Source organism: Primulina eburnea, chromosome 15 (genome assembly GCF_022965805.1).
Source record: "Primulina eburnea isolate SZY01 chromosome 15, ASM2296580v1, whole genome shotgun sequence".
NCBI lineage: Eukaryota > Viridiplantae > Streptophyta > Magnoliopsida > Lamiales > Gesneriaceae > Primulina > Primulina eburnea.
In genome coordinates this window covers 25,411,463-25,417,462 of record NC_133115.1, presented here as the reverse complement: position 1 = coordinate 25,417,462, position 6,000 = coordinate 25,411,463, and positions in this window count along the sequence as shown.

Here is a 6,000-nt window from a genome sequence, read left to right as displayed (position 1 = left end):
ATTGCAAGGAACAGGACAGGGTAGAGGTCAAGTGAGAGGCCAAGTAGCTCAGGCAGTTGGCACTGATGCCGTCTTTTCTGCGTTCAAGAGAATGGATCCACCAGAATTCGCAGGTAGCACTGATCCGTTAGTGGCTGTCGAGTGGGTCAAGGCGCTTGAAGCAATCTTCGACCATCTCCAGTATGAGGATAGAGACAGGATCAGCTGTGCAGTATTCATGTTGGTAAAGGCTGCACTGTATCTGGTGGAATGCCACTAAGGTTGGTGTCGATGTTTTAGCTCTGAAGTGGTCAGAGTTCACTGATTTGTTCTGTGACAAGTACTTTCCCGACGCACTTCGAGCTAGGAAGGTGACAGAGTTTCTGGAGCTTTGTCAGGGGAGCATGAACGTCGATGAGTACATTCTCAAGTTCGAGGAGGGTTGTCTATTTGCTCCGTACATTGCTTCAAACGACAAAGACAAAGGCGCTCACTTCATTCGAGGCCTTAGAGCAGAGATTCGGATGGATATCAACATGTCCAAAGCTGTGACTTTCAAAGAGATCGTGTCCAAGGCGTTGTTGGTCGAACAAGATGAGAAGGATATCACCAGAGAGAGGCAGGAGAGGCATCAAGCTATTGCTCAGAGAGGCCAGGGCTTGAATCAGAGAGGCAAGGATCGTTTCAAAGGGAAGGGCAAGGTGGAATCGAGTCCTAGACCACTGTCAGTTCCAGTTGACCCCGAGAAGCCGCTGTGTCCTAAATGCAGCAGACATCATAGAGGAGAGTGCAGATTTGGCACTCATTCTTGTTATCGTTGTGGCACTGCAGGCCACATTGCCAAAGATTGTCCAAGGGGAGCGAGCAAGGATAGAGTGCAGGGTCGTATCTTTTCGATGACCAAGGAAGGTATAAACCATGATTCTTCTGTGATCTCTAGCACTATTTTGATTTCAGGCAGAGTAGCTACGACTTTGATTGATACTGATGCTGCTCATTCTTTTATGTCTGAATTGTTTTTGAGATCTTTGGGTATAGTTCCTTCTGTTCTTTCCCTCCAGCTTAATGTTGTTTTGCCTTCGGGGGACGTGTTATGCCCGACGTCTATTGTTTTTGCATGCCCTGTTCTTATTGAGGAGCGAGTTGTTTTTGCTGATTTGATTGTTATCCCGATGGTTGCCTTTGATGTTATTCTTGGCATGGATTGGCTGTCGACCTATCGTGCTGTTATTGATTGCATTGCTAAGACGGTGACCTTTGCAGATGATGGCAATAAGGGAGGAGTTCTCGCCAGTGCAGGTACTTCGCTGGTCCTTCCTTTTATTTCTTGTCTTGAGGCTGAGAAGTTGATGTGTAGAGGTTGTGATGTATTTCTGGCTTCGATTGTGGATGTGGATAGAATGATTAAGTTGAATATAGATGATATCGATGTTGTGAGGGAGTTTGCTGATGTGTTTGAGGATGATGTGCCGGGTTTGCCGCCGGATAGAGATGTTGAGTTTGTGATTGATCTAGCTCCAGGTACGGTTCCTATTTCTAAGGCTCCGTATCGAATGGCCCCTGCCGAGATGAAGGAGTTGAAGACGCAGTTGCAGGATCTTTTGGACAAGGGTTTTATTCGTCCGAGTTCTTCGCCTTGGGGAGCTCCGGTTCTTTTCGTCAAGAAGAAGGATGGATCTTTGCGGCTGTGTATCGACTACAGAGAGCTCAACAAAGTGACTGTCAAGAACAAGTATCCGTTGCTACGGATAGATGATTTGTTTGATCAGCTTCATGGTGCTACTGTATTTTCGAAGATTGATCTTCGGTCTGGCTACTATCAGTTGAAGATTAGGGAGTCTGATATCCCTAAGACAGCGTTCCGGACCAGGTATGGTCACTATGAGTTTCTTGTGATGTCTTTTGGTCTGACCAATGCTCCTTCGGTCTTCAAGGATCTGATGAACCGAGTGTTCAAGCCTTATTTGTATAGCTTCGTCATTGTCTTCATCGACGACATCTTGATCTATTCCAAGACCAGAGAGCTTCATGCAGAGCATCTCAGAGTGGTTCTCTGATTGTTGAGGGAGAAGAGGTTGTTTGCCAAGTTGAAGAAGTGTGAGTTTTGGCTGGATCAGATTTCTTTTCTAGGCCATGTTGTTTCAGTGAAGATAGAGGCAGTTCAGAGCTGGCCTATTCCTACTACTGTTTCTGAGGTACGCAGTTTCCTTGGTTTGGCGGGTTATTCTCGTCGTTTCATTTCAGATTTCTCCAAGATTGCCCTGCCATTAACCAATTTGACGAGGAAAACTGTAAAGTTCGAGTGGTCCATTGATTGCCAGAGTGCATTCCAAGAGTTGAAGGATACGTTGACGACAGCTCCTGTTCTTTCATTGCCCAGTGGTTCAGAGGATTTTGTTGTGTATACCGATGCGTCGAAGAAAGGCCTTGGTGCAGTGTTGATGCAGCGAGGTAAGGTTATCGCCTATGCTTCTCGCCAGTTGAAAGACTATGAGAAGAATTATCCGACGCACGATTTGGAGCTGGCAGCTGTGGTTTTCGCCCTGAAGATTTGGAGACATTACTTGTATGGCGAAAAGTGTGAGATCTTCACAGACCACAAGAGTTTGAAGTATCTGTTTTCCCAGAAAGAGCTCAACATCCGACAGAGGAGATGGTTAGAGCTTGTCAAGGACTATGATGTGACTATCAGTTACCACCCGGGGAAGGCGAATGTAGTCGCTGATGCTTTGAGTCGTAAGTCGAGTTCTTCCTTGAGTTCGATGATTCAGAGACCATTGTTGATGGACTTGCAGAGAGAGGAGATTTCTTTGGTAGTTCCGGGGACCATTGCTCGCTTTTCAGCGTTGGTCATTCGGGCTACATTGACGGACAGGATCCGTAGAGAGCAGGCGACTGATTTGCAGTTGTTAGAGTTGAGAGCTAGAGCTGAGGAGAGGGGTAACTCAGAGTTTGGTTCGAATGGAGACGGTTTGGTGACTTTCAGAGGCCGTATTTGTGTTCCTATTGGCGATGATATTCGCGAGACGTCTTGACAGAGGCTCATACCGCGCCATATTCGATACATCCAGGCAGCACCAAGATGTATCAGGATCTTCGTCGACTCTACTGATGGCCAGGTATGAAGAAAGATATTGCTATGTTCATTTCTCAGTGCCTAACTTGTCAGCAGGTGAAGATTGAGCACCAGAGACCTGCTGGGACATTGCTATCTTTGCCGATTCCTCAGTGGAAGTGGGAGCATATTACGATGGATTTCGTGACTGGTCTTCCCAGGACGCAGAAAGGTTTCAATTCCATTTGGGTTATTGTCGATCGATTGACCAAGTCAGCGCACTTTCTTCCAGTCAAGACGACGTACTCCATGAACCAGTATGCCGAGGATTATATAACAGAGATTGTTAGACTTCACGGTGTCCCTGTGTCGATCGTGTCTGATCGTGACCCTAGATTTACCTCAGAGTTTTGGAAGAGTTTGCACAGAGCTATGGGTTCACGGTTAGCTTTCAGTACAGCTTATCACCCTCAGAGCGACGGTCAATCAGAGAGAGTCATTCAGATTCTAGAGGATATGCTCAGAGCTTGTACTATTGATTATTCTGGTAGCTGGGATTCCAAATTGCCTCTTGTGGAGTTCACGTACAACAACAGTTACCAAGCGACAATTGGGATGGCACCGTATGAAGCTCTTTATGGCAGGAAGTGTAGGTCTCCCTTGTATTGGGATGAGGTTGGTGAGAGGAAGATGTTGGGACCAGAGTTGGTCTAGCAGACAGCTGATGTTGTTGCTGTTATCCGTGAGAGGATGAAGACTGCGCAGTCGAGACAGAAGAGTTATGCAGATGTTCTTCGTAGGCCTTTGCAGTTTGAGGTTGGCGATCACGTGTTCCTGAAGATAGCACCTCTCAAAGGTGTGATGCGATTTGGCAAGAAGGGCAAGTTGAGTCCGAGATTTATTGGTCCATTCGAGATATTGGACAGAGTTGGTGATCGAGCATACAGATTAGCCCTACCGCCAGATCTTGACAGAGTCCACAATGTTTTCACGTATCGATGCTCAGGAAGTATATTGCTAATCCTTCCCATGTTCTTCACCATGAGCCATTGGACTTGACGCCGAATTTGACTTACCAAGAGATTCCGGTCGAGATTTTGGATCGCAAAGTCAGAGTTTTGAGGAATAAAGAGATCGGCAGTCGTTAAAGTTCTTTGGAGGAACCATTTGATCGAAGAGGCTACGTGGGAACCGGAGGATGAGATGAGAGAGAAGTATCCTGAGTTGTTCGTGCAGTGACGTCAATTTCGAGGACGAAATTCCCTTAAGGAGGGGAGATTGTAATAGCCAAGCCCGGTGTACGGTACGGTTTAAGTTTTGTATGTTTATTTGGGTTATTTGATTAGATGTTTAGAGTTGTGTTTATGGGCCATAGTATTATTGGTTGTTATTGTCTTGAGGTGTTAGTTGTTGTTGGTTGTTCGTTTCAGTGTTTCGGATCGATTTTGGTTGCATTGATGTGTGTCTTGGCCGTGGTAGTACCGCACCCGCGCTCAGTGTAAGGACCGCACCTGCGGTCTTAATTGTTGGACTTTGGTGTTTTTCCCCCGTAGTGCCACCGCACCCGCGGTGATGTTAGTGCCGCACCCGCGGTGTAGACCGCACCCGCGGTAATTGCAGGACTGCACCCGCGGTCATCGTGCATGGAATTTTGGATGGAAGGCCGTGAGCTCAGCGCACCCGCGGTGCTTGTTGGAGCGCACCCGCGGTGATGAACAGTAGAGGTATGGTCGAGATTTTAAGTACCTTTTTGATTGAGTTGACTTCATTTTCACCTTTCCCTTTCCTCTCAATCTCGTTTTTCTCTCTTAGAACAAGGGTTTTCTCCATTTTCTTTCATTTCCTACCTTTGATTCTTGGATTTAGTTGGAGTTTCGAGTTGAGATCGAAGTTCTTGGTTGCTCTAGGAAGCTTAGGTAAGCTTTTGGTGGATTTATTTCTTGGTTTTGGAAGAGAGATGATTTGGGTTTGTTGTATTTGTTGGTTTAATGGATTATTTGGCTTGAGTTCTTGGATATTGAGTTGATGTTGGTGTTATTTATGGATTGTTGTTGTAGGATTTCAACCAAGTGATTAGTGGAGGTGTTCTTGTGGTTTGTAAATGGAATTTCATCCCTTGTGCTCACTTGATTATATATATATTGTGTTTCAAAGATTTTAATGTGTTATTCCCTTCATTGGCTTCATAATTATGTATTGATTCACTTGTATATCTATTGGAGGCATTGTATGTCTCAATTGTATTGAAAAGGGAATACAAAGAGTATAGTTTCCAAAGTATGGTTTAAATGCCAAAGAGAAAGAGTTTAAATGTTTTATGGATTGATAGATACATAGTCAGAGATTGCATGCAATTAGTTGATCAACGCCCATAGGCTTTTATCCCTCAGAGTTGTCGATTTATATCGATTGGGATACGAGCACCACAGACAGAGATACTATTGATATCAATCCATACCATCTTATTGCTATGCTATTGCTATGATATTTATTTCAGAGTTAATGGTATTTACGTTTTAAAAGCTATGATTTACAGAGTATGCTATGTTCATTGCTATGTAAGAGTTCCACTTGCTGAGTTTTATACTCATTTCAGTTATTTTCATGTGATGCCGATAAAAGTGACGGGCCAGGACGTTGACTATGGATGGGAGTCATATGCATACGAAGATTGGAAGGAAGTAGTTTGTTTTGCAAACAATATTTTAGGACATGATCATATGAATGATATTTTGTGTTTTTGTTATATCATTTGAATGATCATGTATTTATTTTGGTTGCAAATATTTTGTAAATGATTTTATGTTATGAAATTGTAATCCTTCCATCCTTCAATAGAAAATTTTAAATTCCGCTGTATTTTAATTGTAACGGGTCAGGGTGTCACAGATTACGACGAGACATAGCAATGCACTAGTTGCAAGATTGGAAACAATAAGAATATTCCTTGCGTATGCCTCATTCAA